Here is a 23,611-nt window from a genome sequence, read left to right as displayed (position 1 = left end):
AAGGACATAGATTTGCTGCTGTATTGGCTCATGAAATATATAACTGTATCAGAAACACCACTCGCTTTTTAATTAATAGGAAACATACTTTAATTTATTCTCTCTGGTCATCTGTCAAAACTCGCGTTATTATAACTGCCAAACTTTTATATAATCACACCCCTGAGTCACATCTTAATAAATCAAACATGTTTTCTATAGGAGTCCAAGCCTCTGTAACTCATAAAGGTCCGAGTCTCCGACGCTCCAGTCGGAGCCAGTGAGCGAGCCCCTCCTCCTTCCTCAAACTTCATTTCCTCCTCGTCCAACCAGATAGCTCAGTCCTCAATCCATCATATAATATAGCGGCTAAAGACATCTGTCAGGGAGACACGTCCGATTTTTGGAAAGGGTGCTGTCCCAGACACTTTGTGGCAGGACAGAAGTGGGACTACAAACGCGTCCGGCTGGAAAGTTTGGCCAAAGCTGCTCAGCTGAAGTTGCGTGGCAGTCATTTGCCGTCTGACAGCTTCCAGCTACAGAGAAACTTTAGAGTTGGGGATTCACCAGGTAAGAAACTGTTTGCCTACATGCTTTTATTATTGATATCATTATTTTTAAACGTGTCGGTGTTGAGGCCGCTCAGCGAGCGGTGTGTTCGCGGTAAAGCGCCACGCTGCTTTTAGAGCTTTCTGCTCTCCGCTTGACATTTTTTGCATCGACATGCTTGAAGGCTTTAAAATGAAACCACTACAGTACGACGTGATGTGATAAGTAAGCGAACAAGAGTGCGGCAGCCAATTTGCAGTGACCTTTTTTTAAACTACTGTGGGAATATTTTCTTACTATTGCTGGACTGTAAGTTATTATAATGGGTCTGTAGAGAATTGAGTGGTTTCAGTATCCCAGTGAATTACCTTTAATGGCTGTATTATTCCCATGAATGCTATTTCATGACCGTGTTCATTTCTGGCAGGGACTTGGCAAGATTTCAATGTGACACTGTGTCATGTTTGATCACTTCAACTTTTCATCCTCCTGCTCTGTTCTCTCTCTATAAATGTATTAGCCTCCGTCCATTTTAAAGGCTTTTTAAATTTAAGTAAATTTCCCTGTCTTTGGTTTAAGCGAAGCATTTTGCTGCCTCTTTGGTCATATTATAAGTTGATCGTGTAAGTCTGAAGGAATTTGAAGAATCAAAAGCGTATATTCTGGGTCCTTTGCAACAGCTGAATGGGAGGCTGCTATGATACAGCATACTTCCATTCAACAATAGGCTCATCTCTGGAGTTCCTCACTGATTGTCCCTTCTGTTCACCATTGTGCACAGGGCGTGTTTAGTAACAGACATTCTGATGAGCCTAATAAGTATCACCCCATCTTTTTCGCCTAAGGATGCTGCAGATCTCATTTTAGATCTGATCACAGTGAAGTGTCTGAAGCTTTATTTCCATCCACATGTTTCCATGTGGGCAATGAGTGTTTTGTCTGTGTCCTGTGAAGCAGTGTCATGACTGAAAATGAGGATGTGAATGATGTTTTTGTGTATCCCATTTGCAGATATATTATTTAGTGTAGGCCTGGCTATGGGTAGAATACCTAAGCATGAAATTATGATTAATTGTTGTATTCCGAGCCTTGAAATGGCTGTTTTTCCTGCCCGTCTTTAAGGCCACCCTCCATTAAAGCCAACTTTTACCTGACTCGCCACAAACAAAAAACGTCAACACCATTTGGGTTTTGGGTTCCCCTGTGTGCCTGAGATGACCGTATGAAGGATTTTACTGGCATTACTTAGAGCTTAGGGTATAAACAAACAAAAGAAACCTCATACAACTGGGTGTTTAGATCAGTCTGAAGCCTGACCCTTTGACTCACAGGGAATATTTGCACTTACACTGACTTCATCACCTTAAACTGCCTCCATGTGTATTATAAACATCAGTTCATTACCATGTAAGAGTATATAAATGACATAAGTAATGACAAGAATACTGGGTCTAGTTAAATTCTCTGCAAAAAGGTTTATGCATGCTTTCCTTAAAATCAAATATTTTTTCCTTCCCACAGAAAAATGTTAAATTCACAGAAGACACATTGTTAACGAAACCTACCACAAAGTTTAGACACAGAAGGGGTCAAAGGTCAAAAAGAGCTGTGTCAAAACAGCAGTGCCCCCCCCCCCCCCCCTTTTTTTTTTTTTTTTTAATCTCATGTTTCCAAACATGGATGGCACACCATATCTATTCCTGTGTATGAGAGGGGAGTGAGAGGTCTCCGTCTGACCTCGCATTCCTCCTCCTCTCATGGTATGAGGTCAGTGCCCCACCACTGACCTGCTGCTGTTAACTAACATTTCCATTTTGTTCTGAATTTTCATTTTTGTGGTGGATTATTTTCAGCAGCTCTGGAGGGAACTTTTTCTCTGTTCTTTAACCAAAGAAATCTACCATCAGAACAGAAATGGCCCGCCTTGGATTAGATATAGTAAAATTAATGGAAGAATTTCATCATAAGTACTTGACATATCCATGAGCAAGCAAAATAAATACATAAATAAATATAATCTTTGCACAGTCAGCACTCTAAGGCTACTGTATTTTAATTCAGTAACAGTTATGAGCATTGGGAAGAGGTTTTCCCCTGGGGCACACTGGCTGATTCTCTGTGGTGACAAACAAAAGCGGCAATGTGAGCCTCTCAACCATGTTTACTTCCTCGGCTTTCGCTGTCCCACGCAGCCGCCGCAGAGTTCGTTTCTCTGTTCTGTCCCTTCGTGAACGTTCCTATTCACTGGGACGAGTAGGCACGACCGTCCGTGCTGGGCAGATTTCATTCTGCGAGGACTCACAATGGGTGAGCTGTGCTGCTATGTCAACATTTAGCTCTGTCTTGTATCCCCCCCTTTTTTTTCTGCTACTTTAATCACATCCCTCCAGGCCAATCAGCAACAGGAAGAGCACAGCGGCCTTTGTCTTTGTGAGAGATAACTGGTTCCTTGCTGCTGTGCACCATGTGCAATGACTCACTCTGACTTTGCAAGTTGCGTCAGGGAAGCCTGCGCTATGTTCTTTATTTTAGACTTTTATATTTATGGCCTACTCAAGGCGTGCATTTATGAGATGCAGATCAGATATCCAAGTCTCAGCTGCATGTACATAGCCAGCAGCACAGTCTATGCCTATATTTTGACTTTACAGTCACCTTTTATTTCCAAGTCAGAATCCTGTCTGCTCAGAGTGAAGGTGAAACAGATTTCTCTCACCAAAACTCGTGTGATCAGGACTACAGTGCATCGTGTTTCATATTCACTTTCTGTGGGAGACATTGTTTCCAAATGTGTACAGCGGGGAACTCTTTTCCTGCGCGCATCATTGCCAAACCGTCTCACTATGGAAGAAAAAATCAATAACAATGTAAAAAAGACTAAAGGTGCTACTGACAACACACAATCAGACCACCTTGCTTAGTTTGTGCTTTATTTTGTATAACTGTTGAATTTCAGCACCCTTAACTCAGTCCATGCCTTACATTTAGTATTCTTGGTTCCGTGTGGTCTCGACTGATACTGTCTGCTCTGCAGTTTTGTTGCAGTCGGAGTGGAATTTGAAACAACAGACTTGTTGTCTTTTGCTTGGAGGACTTCCTTTCCTGGTGGCCTGTTTAGCTGTAGCCTCCATTGTTTGCCTTTGTCTGTGTTGATGGGCGGATATGTGGGAACCTTTTTCATCTGATCTTTAGGACACAGCCGGTCTATAATGGTTGCTGTCTAAAATGACTTCCCCACAGTAACCTGTAAACACTTTTTATTAAAATATTATTTGCAAGCTATCAAATAATTAAATGTAGCTTTTCCTCATGCAACTAAATAAATAGCAGAAAATAATAACAAACAAATTTTGGTACTGCTTAGACACTGATATCATATTACATATCATGTTTGTACTTTTTTGTCATTTTTTATTGGTGTACTGAAGATATCGTGTGGCTTCATTTTCAAAGTCAAGAGGAGAAAGCCAGAATCCATCTGGTTGCACATAAAAACATTTTCCACATTGAAAGACTTACATTCTTTTAGTTATAGACCATATCTTTTATAATGAGATTCCCTTATGACATCCATAAGGGAATCTCACTTCTGCAGTTACAGTATATGTCTATGTTTGATGTGATCCTGTTGATTTTATTCGTCATTAGTTGCTTTAGAGTTTAGGCTGTTTTGACCATGATGTGTGAGTGAGAGCTCCACAGGTTACAAGCAGTACTTTGATCATTATCTATCTCAGCTTTAAACATTTCAGTAGATGAAGTGAAGTGAATAAAATATGGCAGTTAATTCAATCTAAGTGAAGTTCTACTTTATTAAACTGAACAGGAGTACAGAAGTCTCTACTGTTACAATATTACATTAAATTTGCTTTAGGGCTGCACAGTGATACAGTGGTTAGCACTGTTCTCTTCCATCGAGAGGCTTCTGGATTCAACCTGCAGATCAACCGGGGCTCTTCTTTGTGGAGTCTGCATGCGCAGCCTTGGTTCTGACTAAGCTCTACCATGATGTACCTGCTTTTCAGTCAGCTGGGTATAGATTCTCTTTTGCATCAAACTGAGTGTGCAAGACCAGGTACATTAGCATGGATTTGATGGGTAATTCTGTTGCTATGTGCACTCGCACAGTTGTGAAAACGTTGTTTTTGAGAGGTTACACTAGAAGCCGGCATCAGCTATTCTCTTTTAAATCAGCCTCTCTGGGTCTCTTTCGAAGCAGCGTTCCCCCAGTAAACAGATTCTTTGAGATATAAATATAGTAGGTTTCTCTGAAGAGGTGACGAGGCAAATGCATTACATCATAGTAAACTTTTTCTTATTGACAATAGTTAAGTTAAAGTAGTGAGATCAATTCCTGAACGTTGTATCCTAATGAACTTTGACTGTATTGTGTAAATTACTGTGTGAGTTGTGGTGTCTAGTGTGTTTTCGGATGGTTCGCAGTATGACTGTTAACATTCTGTGGTAGGTAAAAATGAGAGACATTTGTCTATATACTTTTCTGTCTTTGTAAAGGTTTTTTTATGTAATTGAGTGCTACGTGCTATGACAGAAAAAATAACATGTTCCACTATAACCATCAAATTAAAGCCTGTCTGTGGGTGGCTTACCACCCACAGACAGCTACAGTAGCAAGTGTTTTATCAAACCAGTAATCTTTGACATCAAAGTTCCCTACATGCCCCTTTACACCACAGTATTTACTGCACGGTTCCCCTCCATCCATCCACCTATTTTATTAGCTGCTTAACCAACTAAGGATCATTGGAGAGACTGCAGCTGGTCTCTGTATTATTGTGAGCTCTTTACCTTACAATATAAAGCAGAGAGGTGGTGTACATACTGAACAAGTCACTAGCCTAACACAGGGCTACAGTTTGTCTACAGAATGCAAAACTTCAAAGGCCTTAAGGTGAATTAAGCAAAACATAAATAATTTGTTAAATAATTTGATAGAAACATCCCATTTTACAATCAGCCCAGCCACAAATCACAAACCTTTCCGTCAGAGAGCACAAGAGTAAATATTCAAAGCAGCACTTGTTGCTAATGTACATTTATCATATTTAATATATTATACACGTAGCATGACATCTTATGCTACATAGTAAAGGAAATTTAGATTACTCAGTTGGAGAAGCACTCTGAGTTGAATCATTCTTAATATTATTTAAGAGAAAAAGGAAACATTTCCTGTTCTGTTACCTGTATTGGGGGATCGTCTCCTCTGCTGTTCTAAATGCTCGTTGTTATAATCATAAAGATCCCGAAAGAGTAATTTATTACCAGCTTTGAAGCTGTTGTGATTAACTGTACACAAGAGAGCTTCACTGACAAGACGGGAGAAGCTCTCATGCTTGATGCCAGTGTGCTAATTAAAAACAACTTTATGAGCAACTACAGAGCCTCATGCAACTTGGATTGAGACCTACATCCACTGAATGCTTTAAACGTGAGTCTCCTTCCCTTCTACCCTTAGAGACTTTCTTGTGGTGACATATTGTTTTGAACTCTAATATATTTCTCCTCCCTGTGCAGATCACCTCCCTTCAATCAATCAATCAATCAATCAATCAATCAATCAAGGTTTTATTCTTGATAAGACACCCCCCCCCCCCCCCCCCCGACCTTACACACACAACACAGACATCACATGGGGATACAGGTCGGAGATCGGTAGCGTCACAGAAAATAAACACTGAAATATACACTACAACGGGAAAGTACAAGAGGGAAAAAGGCATGCAGCATGAGAACAGGAAACAAAAAAATTCCTCTGCACAAAAAGCACATAAATGTCCACAGCACAACATTATGGATCATGTGACCAGCCACAGAGTCGGGTGGGGGGTGAGGAGTAATCCGAAGCAAACACAGCAGCCATCCTGCCCAGCGCTACCATTCCAGCGCGGGCTCAGACCCGCCGTGTTCCCAGGAGGGAACAAGCATCGAAGGCGTTTGGAAAGGGAGGGGGGATGAGTGTGTGCATATCAGTGTATATGTCTGTGTGTGCGTGTCCAGAGTTCAGCTGAGACAGTGTCCTTTGCCCTGCCAGGCTAAGTAAACAGTCTTCCAGCCAACCCAGGTGGCCTTACATGGAATGGGAAGGAACAGACTAAACACAGTTGTTATCAGGGTGCTTTTGTTGGGCTCCAGCCTTGCGACCGCAGCTGGCGCCGAAAGGGTATCCGCATGGAGTGATGGTGCTTTTTACTTTAGTGCGAACAACTCGTATGAATTTCAAAGCAGTTCTACAGTCCAACACTGGTCTCTCAATCTCCCGTTGGAGAGCCGTGAGCTTCTCCATACTTGCGTTCTGTGATGTTGTCATTTCTTGTGCTCAAGGAGCCGATTCTGAGAACTCACGGCAGTGTGCATAGGGAGCAGGTGAACGATAAGTGAGTTTGTTACTAAATATTTGGGGAATGCATTATACTTAAGTCTCGTCCCGTTCCTCTGTGATGCATGTGTGAGTTATTTGTGGGGGATGATTAATCAAATTGGCTCCATTCATCGGTTCATTGTGGAAGAATGCAATCCCATAGAAAATCACTCCAGAACATTTACATATAAATGCTTTTAAATACAGTCACACGTCAGCTGTTTAAAACCAAAGATACAATTTTATGGAAACCATTACCAAACCTTTTCTGTAGAAGAACCTTAATCAGAGACATGATGTTTATTAAACTGAGTAAACCACAATTCTGCAGTCATGCAATAAAGCTCAATTAATGCTCCAACTCTTAGTCGGCTGCTTAAATATGCTTTTGATGTAAAATCCAAATAAGCAAGGAGACACCTAAGAAAATCCAGTAAATGGTTAAAATTCAAGCTTGTGGTCAGACTTGCTCCTCTGTATTAACTTGCCAAACTGTGGCTACTGAGAGTAAAAAAACATTTGTCTTTGCTGCCAAAAACTCTTTTAATGATAGATTAAAAGATCCCAGAGGGACATAAAATGTGTGGGTGTACTGTAGGCCTATTTCAGTTGGTGTAGCATGTGGATCTGAACAGCGTTTTCATTTTAGACTAAGCTTATAAGCTTCTGTCCAGAAGCAGACTAATCTACTAATCACAGAAATGGTGGTACTCATGTAAATGCTGTATCAGAAAGTGCACAGACCGTGCATCCAGTTTATTCCTCCAGCAAATGCACAGTTTGTGCACATTTACTGTGGAGTCACAGATTTTGAGCTGCATGCAGGACATACACATTGGCAGACCACATACATCCTATTGGCTTGGGTAGATAAAAACACTTGTACAGCACATATACTGTACGTTAGTGCTGTTGTTTGATTTGTGCTTCTTCTTCATCCCGCTTGCTCTGTTAGAAAGGTCATGACAAAATAGCCAACTGGAGACCAACATAGAGTGAAAGTTCTTTATGTTCGTTTGTCAAATGATTGCAATCAGTCCTTGAACAAAATACAAAATTATTAATTTCTCCCATTCTGGGTCATCTTCTCTTTCCTTTACTTAATACTTGCAGTTGTACGTAGATCGAAACTTCAGTGGGCTCGGTCTCTGATTACAACCCACGGGCGAAGGTGCAATTTTCATTTGAAGAGTGACCTGTTTTCAACCCCTAACATCAGACGTCAGGCCAGAAGCATGCATATCATTTTAAATGTTGCTGTTGTTGTTGAAGGGTCATGATTTTGACACGGTGAAGGAGCTCCAGCACAGAGTGATCTAAAGATAGCACCTTTGCTGGAGGCAGCGTAGTTGTGCGTGATGAGAGAAAAGGAGAGAACAGCGTAATTTTAAAAAAGTTTTATAATTTATTTATTTATTTATTTGTGTATTTTTGTGTTGTTGTTTTTTTTTTTTTTTTTTACTTCTGGCATTCTGGAACTATGCAATCATGAGCTTGTGTGCCTGAGTAGAATAGTATTTATTTATTTATTTATTTTTTGCCTGTCCCGTTTGGCTCTTTTGCCATCAGAATTATTGTCTAAAGGCAAAGAAAGATGCCCAATGGATTTACTTTACCAAATGGACCATCCCAGCTTTGCCGTAATGGTCTATTTGATTGACCTTTTATTGTTTATTTTATTTATTTTCACTTGCTAAATACGGGACAGACTTGACTGGGGAAAAGAAAGGGAAAGAAAAACAGCGGGGAAGAGGGACGGGGATAAAAAACAAAAACTAACAAAATAAGCAGACAAAAAATACATATATCAATCACCTGGATCACCTGTTGAGAATGAAAAAAGAAAACAAGCAGAAGAAAACGAGAGCAATAGAATAAACAACATCACGATGATATATGTGAATATAACTAAATACTAAATATTAAACATTATTGTGCAGCACGTAATATTGACAGCGCACAGTGTGCTTTGAGGTAGGAGCCAAAAAGGGTGTAGTTTGTGTGTGTGTGTGTGAGCACCTGTGTGTACACCTGTGAGCATGAGCACGCTTGTTTTTAAAAGGTTCCTACATGTAATGATCTGTTAGAGGGTGTGGGGGGGCCACAGCCCCGTCCTCCAGGGCATGAAGCAGGTATGGAGGAGATCAAAACTCCAGACATCCAGAGGCCCCCAGAACACAAGAGACCAAGGAAGACCAACAGAGGGGCAGCCGCGCCACTGTCCCAGAAAGAGCTGAGGAGAGTCCCAGATGAGGGCTCACTCAGCAGCCGCAGAGCAGAAGCCAGGGGGAGTTGCAGTGACGCGCCCGTGAGCTCCGCCGGCAGCCAGCTGTGCCTGAGTGACCGAGCCCCAGGCCGAGAGGCCGGGGGCACCCCACCTCCGAAGTGTCCCGAGCGAGCCCCAGGCTCCAGGCCCCAACAAGAAGCCACCAAGGAGTGAGCCGGTGTGTACCTGGACGCCCATCCCCGGACACAAAGAACCACCAACGCACCGACGTCTGAGGGCGTCTGCCATTGGCAGGGGAAGTGGTGGTGGGTGGAGATAGGCCTCCAAACCTTGGAGCGCCTGAGATGTCCCCAGAGAGGTGGCGTCTGATACCCAACCTGACATATAGACACAGACATACAGGCACACACATATACAAACATCCATTCCCACCCTCATGCTCTCATATGCACTTACTCTACACTCAACCAACGTGGAGACAGACATAAAGAGACGCTGTACACACGATCACACTCCCCAAGCTCCCAATGATTCATCCACACACATTGTACCAATATTTTAAAACTATTATCTTAGCAGGGACTCATAACTACACATGACAAATGTTTGGTAAATTTTCTCTGTGTTTTTTGTGCCTGGGGAAAAAAATTCTGCACATTTTGTATCATGTATTAGATTTTTAAATGATCAAATATTAGTACCAATATTGCTGTAGTAGGTTTCTCTGAAGAGGTGACGTGGCAAATATATTATATCGTAGCAAACTTTTTTTTTTTGACAATAATTAAGTTAAAGTAGTGAGATCAATTCCTGAACGTTGTATCCTAATGAACTTTGACTGTATTGTGTAAAATACTGTGTGAGTTGTGGTGTCTAGTGTGTTTTCGGATGGTTCGCAGTATGACTGTTCACATTCTGTGGTAGGTAAAAATGAGAGACATTTGTCTATATACTTTTCTGTCTTTGTAAAGGTTTTTTTGTGTAATTGAGTGCTATGACAGAAAAAATAACATGTTCCACTATAACCATCAAATTAAAGGTTTTCAAAGCAGACAAACTGTGGGTCTTTGCAGTGATTGGCTTACACCGTAATACTGTAATAGAAAGGTACAATAAATAATTTCACCCTTGCAGATTAACATATGTAATTGTCATTTTGATGATCTGAACACACTGAACATTTGGCTGTTTAGTTTAAAACAAAATATCTAAACACCCAAATCCCACGTTTTCTGCATTATAATAGATAAAAGGCTAAGCTAATTAGAAAGAATTGCCTTTTAAAAGAAGCAGTTTCCCCCCCCCCCCATGTAATTAAATGTAAAGTAACTTATTTTACACCTCCAATGAGCCATACTATCATTTCTGAAAAGAACATTTAATAAACCTTTTTGTATTTATTTTTGTATTTATTTGCATCAGTCAGCTGTTAACCCTGATAGTGGTACGCTGGAGCCACTATCAGGGACAAACAGAGACTGCAGCGTGTTGTGCGATCTGCTGAGAAGGTGATTGGCTGCAGACTCCCATCTTTGCAGGACCTGTACACCTCCAGGACATTGCGGCGTGCAGCTCGGATCTCAGCTGACCCTTCTCACCCTGGACACAGTCTGTTTGACCTGCTCCCCTCAGGCAGGAGGCTCCGGTCCATTCGCACCAGAACCTCTCGCCATAAGAACAGTTTCTTCCCCTCTGCTGTTGGACACATGAACAATAACCACATGACTGTTCCCACCACTAACACATGACCCTACGCTGTGTCACTGCATCATTCCATGTTTGGCACTGATCACCACCTGCACTCATGTATATATCTATCTACGTAGCACTCTTAATTCTTATTCTCATGTATATATCTCATGTATATCTCATGCACATATCTTTCTACGTAGCACTTTTAATTCTTATTCCTACTTTTATTTTTTTCCATGTCTATTTAAGTGCTATTTATGACACTATGTTTGCACTGAAGCACCGCAGCAATTTCCTAATGTTGTAAACCTGCTCAACATTTGGCAATAAACCCCATTCTGATTCTGATTCTGATTCTGTACCTGAAGCATGGACACTATAGAAACACCTGAAATGACGATAAGTTTTTAGTTGTTTTGTTTTTTTCCTGCTGCTGTTCTGCACTTGTAGTTTTTTTTTAACATGCTGTAATGCTGATTTCTGAAAGTTCCAAATAAAAATATGAATATCTCAGTTTCTTTTATTTGAAAGAAAAAGCAGTGATCCGTTTTGATTGAGGGCAATGAACCTGTTATTGTGTTGAATAGCCGACGCTTTCTCCACATTCTTGTAGCTGAATGAGATTGTTCAGCCAAGCATGCGGTGAAAACATATACAAAGCCAGATATATCACAGCAAATCCCACTTCTAATGCTCAACCCAGACAAGCTATCAGGGTGTTGTTGTGTTGAAGAGAATGACCATGAACCCAGTAAATTCTGCTCGAGTCTTTTACTCAGTTATGCTTGTTTCTGTTTGTTTTTTTTCACACTGTGGGCAAACAAGCTATGTCTTATTAAAACAAGCTTACAGTGCCTGGGTTAAAACTCCACTAACCAAATGCTTACTGTTGGTGACTGCATACTGTTGAGAAAACGACTCAAGATATTAGAAAAAGTACATTTAGTACACAAAGTACAGAAAAGTGTCCCTACGTTGTTTCTTTGTTTCAGTTTTCTGCTTTGAATAAGTAGTGGTGATTATTTCGATGTATATACTTGAGATTCTGTCTGATACACCAACATACTGTGACATATAATTGTGTAGTGGAAGGAAAAAGATGCATGATGTGCATTTGTGTTTAGCCCCCCTGAGTCAATACTTTGTCGAATCAATTTTCCCTGCAGTTACAGTCAGATTAGCTGGAGAGCGTTGTTGAAGAGCAATTTTCAAGTCATGCTAATGGGATTTAGGACAGGATGTGTCTGGACCTTGACTGGGTCATTTAAACATACGGCAAAATGCTCAGTTTTGGTTTCATCTGACCAGAGCTTGCTGTGTCCCCTACATGGCTTGTAGCAAACTGCAAACAGGATTTCTTATAGCTTCTTGTTAGATTTGTGAAGTGCTAATGTTTGTCCTGAGGACAGATTCTCCAGCCTGAGATTTGGATTTCTGCAGCTCCTCCGGGGTTACCATGGGCTTCTTGGCTGCTGCTCTGTGTAGGTAGATGGCACTGTCTTGGTAGGTTTGCAGTTGTGTTATACTCCAATTTCCATTTTTCAATGTTAGCTTGAACAGTGCTCTGTGAGATGTCCAAAGCTTAGGATATGATATTTCTATAACCAACCGTTTAACTCTGAATCTGCTTTCAAAATCTGAAGTAAGATCTGGTTACGAAGTTGACATCCTGAAAAGTGAGTTACTTGGATCCTACATGCCACACTGTTGTGGTTGTGTCCAAAGCTGCATAAATTTTAGAAATCCATTTTTAAACTTGTTCTAATATGTGGACAAACATCCATCCATCCAGGATTTTTTTTAACCTGAATGTAAACTGGTTTGCTTTAAATCGCTGAACTGGTTTGCAGAGTGCACAGGAGGGTTTTGTTCTTGTAGTTCTGGGCTACAAACGTCTTGGCATTTGCTGAAGAGGGGCAGTCTGATTGACCCATGAACCTCTTCTCTCCTTGCTTTGCCTTCTGAAGGATGGAAACCGCACACGAGGATGGTAACAAGGAACCTCTCTGCCCCTGGCCTCAGCCTGTTTGACACATGCATTCAAATATTTTGAGAGCTCCTGTTTAACATGCAAATTAGCTGGACTCCAAGCAGGAACCCTGAACAGACTGGAAAATCAGTTTTCAGGTTCAGGACTTGCTGTACAAATGAGACTATAGTAAACTGTGTGAATATGTCCATTGTGGATGTGACGACATGTGATGGAGCATAGTAGGGCTGAACGATTATGGAAAATAATCTAATTGCGATTTTTTTTGCCCCAATATTGCGATTGCGATGCGATATGCGATTATTTTTTAAGGTCTTTGTCTTCTGTATTATTAAACAAAGACAAGCAATACATCATATAGTATGGCCAATACTATATTACATTAATTTTAAACTGTTCTTTCCTGGAAGACAGACCTCTGTTATGATGACATGAGGTGATGCATGAATTGATGACTGACATTTTTATTTAACTTCTTCAATCACAACAGTATATTTGAACATACACAATAGTTTATTTTTAGCTTACAAACATCTGAGCATAAAGTGCTGACAAGGAACCCTGGTGTAAACATTAAAATGAAAGTCAGTACAATGTGCAGATTGCAGAAATATACATAAAAAAAATCAGTGGCTTTACCACACTCAGTTTTTCGACATCTGTGAACTACTAGACAGTCATTCAATTAAAAAATAATATTAAATAAATAAAACTAATAAATAAAAAATACACACATCTTACTGATCTCTGCAGTCAGTAACATTACACATAAAGTGCAAACATAATAGCAATTGTATAAACACACACACAAACACGCCTTTAAAGTTTAAAGGCGTGAAATTGGACGGTCTAGTTCTGATTAGCGTCACCGCTGTCTCGGTGGAGTTTAATAAACTCGGCCGTCTGCTTCTTGCTATCTAAAATATAACCAGACACTGGTGTAAATTCTCGACTGTCTCATACTTCTGTTTAATAAGTTTTCTGTTTGACGTTTAGTCAGCTGTGTGAAAACCAAGGAGGAACCCACCCGGGGGATTAATAAAGTTTTATTTTATCTAATCTAATAACTTTAATCTCAGCCAAACCGATTTACTCACGAACAAACAAAACACTGAAAAAAGCCCAACAATAACATTTTTAGGTTGTCTAAGTGACTTATATATTACGTTTAACCCGAGCAGCGAAACTCCGCGGTGATCTGAAAATGATGTGCCGGGAGTTGTGCCGTTCTCGGCCGCATCAGTAACCCTCGAGCTCCCGGCTAGCTGTCAAGCTGGTGGGTAGCAGACGCCCCTGAAAACGTCGAAGCACTTTTGCAAATATGGGATATCTTGATAAACCGAGCAGATATTTGATGTTTACACAACTACTTTCTCGCCTGAAAATATGTTAAAAGTTTATTTTGTGACCCAGAAAGATTAGTATGAGTAATTTTAAAACTTAGTAGCGGCCGCCATTGTTGGAAACTGGAGTTTGGCTGGGCCGCGCTATGAATTCTGGGATATGGTAGTAATTTGGACAGCCTTCGGCGCGTCGCTGTGACGTAATCGGTCTACAAATGCAGCCTCAGGAGGATGCAGCCCATGAATTTGGACATGTCCAGAGTATAATCGCAGCCTTTGCGGTTAGAAAATTGCACTTGATCATGTCACGATATTATCGCAAATGCGATATATCGTTCAGCCCTAGAGCATAGGTAGACATCCTTTGAAAGTCTATAATCCTTTTCAGACAGAAGACAGTGTTATAGCAACAACTCATGTATGGTGGCCTAAACCCCTCTGCCCAGACTGTGTGCAAGTTCTTGGCAGTGTTCTTCATTTAGACAACATGGCGAGGATTGATGTCCTGTGTTTTTAAAAGACCACACTGAGCTCACTGACTGCTGTGGATGTGCTGCTGGTCCCACAGTGTGAGCTGTGATCTGCTTGCTGCCATCTGGCTTGTGTTAAATTTCTGCAGCACTGCAGAGGGAATTTGTATACTGTAACTTCAACGTCTTTATTATTCCACCTTATTTCGTTTTATCCCGTGGTTATGTTATTATAAACCGCCCAATATAACACTTAAAAAATTCACACAGTTTCTGGACTCTGGACTGAAATTCTCATAAATGTGAAATTGTTTCTATGGCAGTCCGATCTGTCTAATTGTATGTCAGAAGTATTAGATTCCCATTATGAAGCCTGAAAGGAGACACAATAACAATTGAATTAGCTTGACTGTCCCATTGCTCATAATGCTGGTACTCACAGTATGTGCAAAGCCCACATTGATCCTTTCCAAGAAGCTCATACAACAAAAGTTTTTCCTCAGTGTTCAAAGGCAAATCCTTTCTTGGCAAAGCAACTTGTTTTGTTTGACAGCTGAAATATTACTTCTCAGTGGGAGTACCTCTCACATAGAGCTGGGCGATATGAGATTTTTTCATATCACGATATGTTTTTTTCATTTCAGGCGATAACGATATCTATCACGATATAAGCCAAATAACTATATTTGTAAGATTTAAATGTGCCGTTGCTCACAAGTAAAATGTGAAATAATCAGCAGCTTGTTTTTATTTAAATATTTATTTCCCATAATAAGTTCAACAGGGTAGATGTACTTAAGGAACATGAGACTTTTTCAGATAAATAAAGGCAAATATTGCAAACTACACAAAAGGCAGCCGCTAAAGCGTTTAAGTTTCAAAATAGAACAAATGAAACAGACTAAATTGTCAATTCCACTTAGAAACAAAATATTAATTCTAAAAATAAATCTTAGTTTGTTTTACAGAAGAACAGACAAAACTGACTAACCTTTGTCAATATCAAATAAACTGAGAACTAAAAGGAAATTCTCAATCTCTCCTTGTTGTATAGCTGAGCTTTTCAAACAGTTTTAACAGTTACTTTAGTCTGACAAAAGCCGAATGACGAATTAGCGCTTCCAGTCAGAGACTGAGGCTACGTCCACACGTACACGGGTATTTTTGAAAACGGAGATTTTCCGTTTTCGTTTTAAAAAATAATCCCGTCCACACATAAAGGCAGAAATGAAGGAAAACGCTGCTATGAACATGCCAAAGCAGCAGGTGGAGCTAGATTCCTAACCGTGCAGAAATGTTGGCCAATCAGAAGTCTAGAAGCCTCGGTGGGAAAAAGTAAACAAAGCTGGGGCATAGAAGCAGAACAGAGTCGTATGTGTGGAGGGACAGTAACTGTGTGTATATGTAAGCATTTAAACACTGCAGAGAGTAGAATTAACAGTAACAGTATTGTAGAAATTCATTTCACCGAAACAATAACGTGGCGCACAGTGTGACGCATGCACCAGTTTATTGTATTTCCAGACTTGCTTTCGGCACAATTTACAGTGCACGCTACTCTATTTTTTGTCAGACTTGAAATAGCCGAAATACCTTCACACTACGGAACTTCTATGGCTCTTCCGTTTGACAATCTCTCCGGCATTGGAACCATCATCTGTTTTCTCTTCGGTCACGCTCGGTTGATTTTTCTAGTCGGCACACTCATTTCCTCCATTACCCGCTGGCTACTTCCCAAACAAACACACGTGCGGCTTGGCACTTGTGCTGTACGTAACAAGCCACGCGACGTGACGCTGCGGCTGTGATTGGTTTGGCTCTGCGCTACTTAATTTGGATTGGCTGACCTTTTTTTTTTTTTTTCTTTGAGGACAAGAGCGGCGAGGTCTATCGCGATAGCTTAATTTCTCTATCGAGTAAAAGTTATATCGCGATACATATCGTTATCGTTCTATCGCCCAGCTCTACTCTCACATTAAGTAAATTGTGTTTCCAGATGTTTTCACAAACCCTTTTTTCACAAGTGTGCTGCGATTACTCCTACAAGCAATCAAAGAACAGAACTTTTGTCATGAAGGACTCAGCACTCTGCTAAATTTCATTAGATAGTTGCAAAATACTTTCTCTGTCATACCCAGTTTCCACTGCAGGCTGTGGCTTCTTCTGAGGATGAGGTTTGCAGAGTCACTCTTAGCAACACAGCCTCGTGTTTCTGATTCAGAAGTTGTGGCTGAGGCTCTCTCCTGTGTAATCGGAGCTCTGTAGCAATTCCTTAAAGAATGCTTGATTGAGATGCTCTTGACTCAGAGTAATTGTTCATGTCCTGCTATTAATAGCAGTACTCATTTCTTTGTGCATAGATGTTCCTATTTACTGCCGCTGTGATGCAAGTGCTGCCGTTTGGCTGGCTCATATGCTCAGTGTATTTATTAACATGTGATTTATAAATCTGTGTGTTACTTTGTCATTATGTAAAAATAAAGCAGTTGTCAGTTCCAGTCAATGGGGTCGACTTAATATCTGTCGCCCATCTCTTATCAATCTTTCAAAAGCTGCACATTATTAAAACAATTAACCTTTGAACCACATTTTCAGCATAAGATGGAAAAAATTACAGCAAATTCAGATTTTTTTTCCTTTTTATTGTTGGCCGTATATTTAGGGCGGCATGTACCTATGATTGCTGTTGTGCTTCTTATATACTCTATTTGTCAAATTTTGGCCTGGAAATTTTTTTCAAAATAAGATACAACAGCTGTTAATTGTCTTGGCAAGAGAACGTTTGAGGTTGAAAGCTTTATTTAAATATACAGTAATTATAGGAACTTAATTAATAGTCTAGTTATCCCAAATATTGGCAAATTACTGTGTTATAGCCACCAAAACATGAAACATTACTCACAGATTACACAGTAAAAGCAATACTATATCACATGCAAAATAGCTTGTGATAGTTTGTGAAAAATTTCAAGTAAGTAGTACAGAAGGAGGTCAGGATCCTTTAATTATATACATATATATCAGTAAAGATCACAAAGACAAAACTGAGCACCGCCTGTACTAACTACTCCCACTGCATTAGTTTAAAACCCCTAAAGAATGGAGTAATTATAAGTAATCATAAGTCACCTACTGTATATGGAAGATCAAGCTGTGTGCCAGAAGTGGCTGAGACATCAACTTATTGATCCACCTCACAAGGATCTCATTCAAATGTCATTTGGGCTGGATAAGTGTGGCTAAACGGTGGCCAAGAGAGAGAAGGTGATGAGTACTAAAGAGGTGGAGAGGTTTGAATGCTGGATATGTAATAGTTGTGTATGGAGATCCCACAGGCCAATGAGAACCATGGTGAAGAGGGCAGTCATAGTTAAATACCTACAGAAGTTAAGATAGGTGCTGAAAAGCTAGTTCAGTGGTCAGAATATGTCCTTCCAATCATCAGAGACCCATCTGGGGTATCCATTTCTTCGTGGCCTACAGTAAGAAATAGATGCCTCTGAATGTCAGTACACAAAAACCTCTCACAGTGCGCCGAGTCCTCCACCTGAAGTCTGCCACACTGAGGCTCTATGAGCAACAGAAAGAAGAAGGACAAGGATTAGACAGTTCAGAATGAAACTTTAAGGCTTTGATCATGGCAGCAAAAACACAGACCCAATGCATCGGATCCATAGAGGCAGCAGTCTACCGCAGCCAGCTGCACTCAAGTTGCAGACTGTGCAAAGGTGCCCTGGAGATGGTCTAGTTCAGGATGTAAGATGCAAGCTGGGACTGTGTACACTGAGAGGCACAAACAAGTGGCTGGGACAGTTTACAGTAACTCCCGTGGCACATAGGTGCCGCATTTATTAGAAGTCCCCTAATCCCAAGGAAAGAGACACTGCTGAAGACAGCTGAGAACAACAGAACTAAGGTTCTGTGGGACTTCAAGTTCTAGATAGAAAAGCAGCTAAGCAAGCAGGCATAGCGGTAGTTGACGAGGAGCAGAAGTTCTTAGATGTGATAGATGTAACAATACCAGCGAACAGTAACATCAGAAAGAAGGGAGTGTCAAGTGTTGAAGGAGCAACTGGAGCAGATGTGGAAGGTAAACTCCAAAGTGGTCCCAGTGGTAACAGGAGCAAATTGAAGGAGAGGCCCCAGCAGTATCCAAACACAAGATCAGAGGTTTCTGTCCAGAGGAGCGCAGTCCTAGGAACAGCCTCCCAGGTAGAGGACCTGAACTTGAGGACCTTACACCTCCCCCACTCCAGTCACAGGGAAAATTAGCATCCACAACTATATGCTTTTGCTTGTTTAGATTTTTCTACAGTACCGACTTTGTTGGGCGTATCTGGGCATATTTGGGATGATTTTATATAAGAACGCCTTCTTTTCAAGTCATATTTTGTTTAAAATGCCATGTTTACACAGTCCCTCTCTCTCTGCATGTTGAACTACTGCTATGAAAAGTCGGCTCCTGCAGGGTACATATCTGCTTGTACACGTGAGGCAGAAGGTTTATACGGTGTTCAGGGGATGAACTACATCACTGTAATGTCAGCTTTACCTTTGGAAGAAGGGAAAGTGCTATTGCTTTAAGGCTGGCGGGTCCATTGTTTCTTGCAGAGGTCATGAGTAGCTTAGGGCATCAATTAGGTATTTCCTGTCCAACAGTCCCACCTCCTGTGCCTCCATCCTGTGTTTTTTCCCTCTCCTGCTCACATAGCTGTATTAGACAAATTCATTATGTAAGAGCGTAAAACCACCACAGGCCCTGTGTCCTGAAATGTAGGAGCAGCTGCTTTGGTATAGTTTGTTTCTTGTGGTTGTTGTGCTGGTTTTAAGTGACTGATTATATTGTTTATTGTATTATTGTTATTTTGTTCGCTAAAAAGCATGAGCATCCAAAAACAGTGTGCAGGTAGATGTCTCATTCATTAAATCCAGTCTAATGTCAATGAACCCCATTCTGGAATTTGGACCAATCCTGCAGTCAGTTTATTCGATAAAAGGGACGTAGTTTATTTTTTTGGTTTTGTTTCCCTGTTGTTCCCGTTTTCCTGTAGGCATAAATGTGAAACTTATTTATTTAATTTCAAATTTAGTTGTTTACTCTATAAAATACTGGGAAAATTCTCATCAGTGTCCTAAGACCCATTGTCACATCTGATGTCCTGACAGTTAAATGTTTGATTTTGTCCTACTGTCAGGAGTAGTGTGAGAAGAAGCCAGTCATCACGCAGGAGAAGCTGGAATCAAAATGGAAATGGCTTATGCCTGAGAAATGTAAATTTGAGATGGTCTACTTTGATAGACAGGTATGATAGAAAAATATATAAATGTAAAGTCCCTTTCACTATTCTTGTAGCATAAGTGCTGTGAAATCTTGTTGGCAGCTCGCAGAGCAATACAAAAATCACAAAATAAACGGTAGATGGGAAAAACCTAAAAAAAGCAGCAGGCCTGTGGGATCAGGGGAAGGGAAAATTAGGCAACATGGGAGAGACGGCTTTCTTCATCAGACCTCAAGGGGATGTTTCACATATCTGCCTACTGTACCCATTTATACTCAGAGCTTTTACTGTGCTGTCAAGTAATATAAAATCAGTCCAGCTTCACTGGCATCCATATCAAACTATAAATCTTGAAATATTCAGCATAAAATAATATGATGTAATAATAGCAAGTTTTGACATGATTCACAGTGAACCTTCAATCGGGATGTGTTGTTACTCAGCACAGAAATTGTCGGAGTTCACACACTGGTATGAATACCAAACACAATAGACTACACAAACTCAGCATATTTTTCTCTTTTTCATTCCCTTGTGTTGAGCTGGCTCCTTCAGATGTACACCTTCTTACTTTAATTCTCATTGTCAGTTATCGAAGATGTTTAAACTTTCAAACAAGTTTGACGTGGCATCTGAAACTATAAGCATTGCTATGCCTTCTAGATTTGTTTCGTTACTTCACATGTTAGATCGGTTTTGCCCCACAGCCCATAATGATTTAGCTCACAGCTTTGAGACTGGATGCTTTTCTCAGAGGTCTGCTGAGTACTGACTCCAAAAACCAAAGCAGTGGAGCATTTCTTGTTCTTTGATTGGAAAAAAGCAGGGAAATGTCAGTCCAGCATTATTAATTATGCCACATATAGTCTTTAAACCACAGTGGAAAATTAAAACAAATGACTTGTTGACTTTCCATTTGGCTCAGGCAAAGGATCGAACAAGGACATACGGTAAATGCCACAGCTCCAGATAAACATTTAATGGGTTTTTTTCTTTATATTTCTTTATGCTTTTCCCTTACATTCGGTTTCCTTTTTCTTCTACATTCTTCTACTTTCGTCTACTAGGAATACGTTTTCTAAATGGCAACAGCAGATATGTTTTTAATAAAGCATAAATGTGACTAAATTATTGAGGAAACAGTTTCAATAAAACATACTTGGAAAGTTACAGCAGTTTGATACCGGGTGTGCCAGCCATCTATCCTTCCATGTTCATAACTATTTATCAGACAGAGCTGTCCAATTCATACCTACGATCTATTTAGAATAAATAATGAACCTAACGAACATGCGCGGACTGTCAGAAGAAACGTGTAAACTCCACACTGAATGACCCCAGTTGACTGGGAGGTTTGCACTAAGAACACTTCCAGTTTAGATTCAGGAAACAGACACTATCTCTACTTTAAGATTAGACTTCAAACTTTCCTTTTTGCTAAAGCATATAGTTAGGGCTGGACCAGCTGACCCTGAATCCTCCCTTAGTTATGCTGCAGTAGGTGTAGGCAGCTGGGGGTTCCCATGATGCATTGAGTTTTGCTTTTTCAGTCACCTTTCCCACTCACTATGTGTTAACAGACCTCTCTGCATTGAATCATACTTGTTATTAACCTCTGTCTCTCTTCCACAGCATGTCTTTATCCTGTCTTCCTTCTCTCACCCCAACCAATCACAGCAGATGGCCCCGCCCCTCCCTGAGCCTGGTTCTGTCGGAGGTTTCTTCCTGTTAAAAGGGAGTTTTTCCTTCCCACTGTCGCCAATGTGCTTGCTCACAGGGGGTCATATGATTGTTGGGTTTTTCTCTGTATGTATTATTGTAGGGTCGACCTTACAATATAAAGCAGCTTGAGGTGACTGTTGTTGTGATTTGGCGCTGTGTAAATAGAATTGAAGGCTGTGGTGCAGTGGGATGCTATGGGAACCTTCTTCTCAAGCAGTTTACTTGTGTGGGTGAAAGAAAGTACAGAAGTCATTATTTGAGCACAAGGTTTCTTCTATCTTCTATTCTTACTGAAACAGGGTATTTAGTTAACATTTAACTTTTTCTTTTGCATTCAGACAAAGTAAGACAAATGATGAGCTGCAACTTGTAGACGTATTCGGCAAATTTAATTTGCCTTTGGTTTGTCCGTGAAGAGAATTCCACATTAAACCACTGACTTGGGCAGGGCCTGTCACACCCGACAGTGGTCACATATTGCGGTGATCATCTGGACTGTACCTGGAGTTTCCATATGGAACTGACTCATCACAGCATTCTGCTATGCTCTTTATAGACCAAGCCAATTTAGGGAACACAGCGACGTACTCTTAGCGTGCCTAAAATAGTTTTCTGTGATTATGATTATGAGCGGGTTGGAATATGTGATTTTGTGACAGTGACTCATATCCGTAGTGGTTGGAAATGGCATCATTGGGATGCTTGGGAAGTGCAAAGAGGAGGACAATAATTTTCCTGTTGATTCATTTCATGTTGTCAAAGATGCCCTGCCAAAGATATGCTAGATTTTACATCAGCGAAAAATCCTGCCTCACGAGGATGCTGGGCAGGCTGTACATGTGTTGTTTTCTGTCTACGTGTGTCAGTGTGTTATTAACCATTGTGAGCTTAATATAATCTGTTGTGTTGGCGTTATGGATGCCTCTGTTTTTAAGCACATACCACACTATGCCCCCCTGTGGTTCATAGGCTTGCTTAATTTTACCATTTCTCTGAATTTCTGCCTTTTAGTCGCCTGTTTTTTATGTGCCTTCATCGTTCTTTCACTTTTTCCAGCTCTTCCAGTCAGAGGAGTCGCTCGGCCCTTGTTTTTCTTCATCTATTTGACAGGCAGAGCACAAGCGAGCTGGAGAGATCACTGCTTGTGTTTCCAGCCACACAAAACCTGGTCAGAAATTACAACATGGTTGACTCTGCTTGGTTTTTAGTTTCAGCCTTGCAATGACCCGATTCTGCCTTTATCCTATTTAATTTCAATCACTGCTTTGTTATTGTTTCTGAAATACTTCTCTTAGCAGGATGGTTGAACCTTGAAGGCTTTTTGGGAATCAAGAAGAATGTAGTAATTAGTTTTGTTAGTCGGGAAATTAAGGAAACGTTGTATTAATGCATGAAACAGAATAAGCCTAACTGTAACAGACTTAGCCCATGTGCTGGGTAGGTGTAGTTATTTCCGTGGTTGCTTCAGGCTGTTGCAGTAGAATAGACAATAGACATTCCAGGAAATATGCTCCTTGGACTAAATTACAGATTGTTCAGGGCTGGCTTGTTGCTCTGGTTGTGGATATGTGGGTTAACTACAGGAGCCCACCATTTAGGTATACAGGCGTGTTCATACACAAGCCGTGCGCCTTCAATTTTAGGACCAACCTGCATGTCTTAAATATTTCGGTGGCTGCATAACTTATTTTGATATATAAGAAATGCGAAAACACATGCAAAGCAGTAAGTTACTGTATTGTTTTTGCTCTAATAGCGTCTGGTGTCTCACAAACATGGTTGTCAACAAGTGTTAACTGGTAAGAGCCAATAATGTGATTATGTTCTGATTTCTCGAGCTCAGGGACACTGGAAACACCCAGTTACAAAGATGAGAAAACGCTGGGTAACCTCTTATAACCTCTGATATTCTTCCTAACCTCTGATTAGCTGGTAACCTCTTATATTCTCAAACACTGAAACTGAAAGAAGTGTGCTA

General features: G+C 40.6%; 1 protein-coding gene across 2 annotated transcripts in view; it reads left to right on the top strand.

Moving 5' to 3' along the window:
* The first annotated feature begins 316 nt into the window (after positions 1-316).
* Positions 317-23,611, top strand: part of tspan9a (tetraspanin 9a) — a 220,588-nt gene continuing 197,293 nt past the window's right edge. For both annotated transcript variants that reach the window (XM_080876563.1, XM_080876564.1), the window contains exon 1: positions 317-549. The gene's annotated coding sequence lies outside the window, so the exon portion shown is untranslated. The remainder of the gene's footprint in view (positions 550-23,611) is intronic.

Source organism: Rhamphochromis sp. 'chilingali' (genome assembly GCF_963969265.1).
Source record: "Rhamphochromis sp. 'chilingali' genome assembly, chromosome: 2".
Classification (NCBI taxonomy): Eukaryota; Metazoa; Chordata; class Actinopteri; order Cichliformes; family Cichlidae; genus Rhamphochromis; species Rhamphochromis sp. 'chilingali'.
This window is presented reverse-complemented; position numbering and strand designations above follow the sequence as displayed.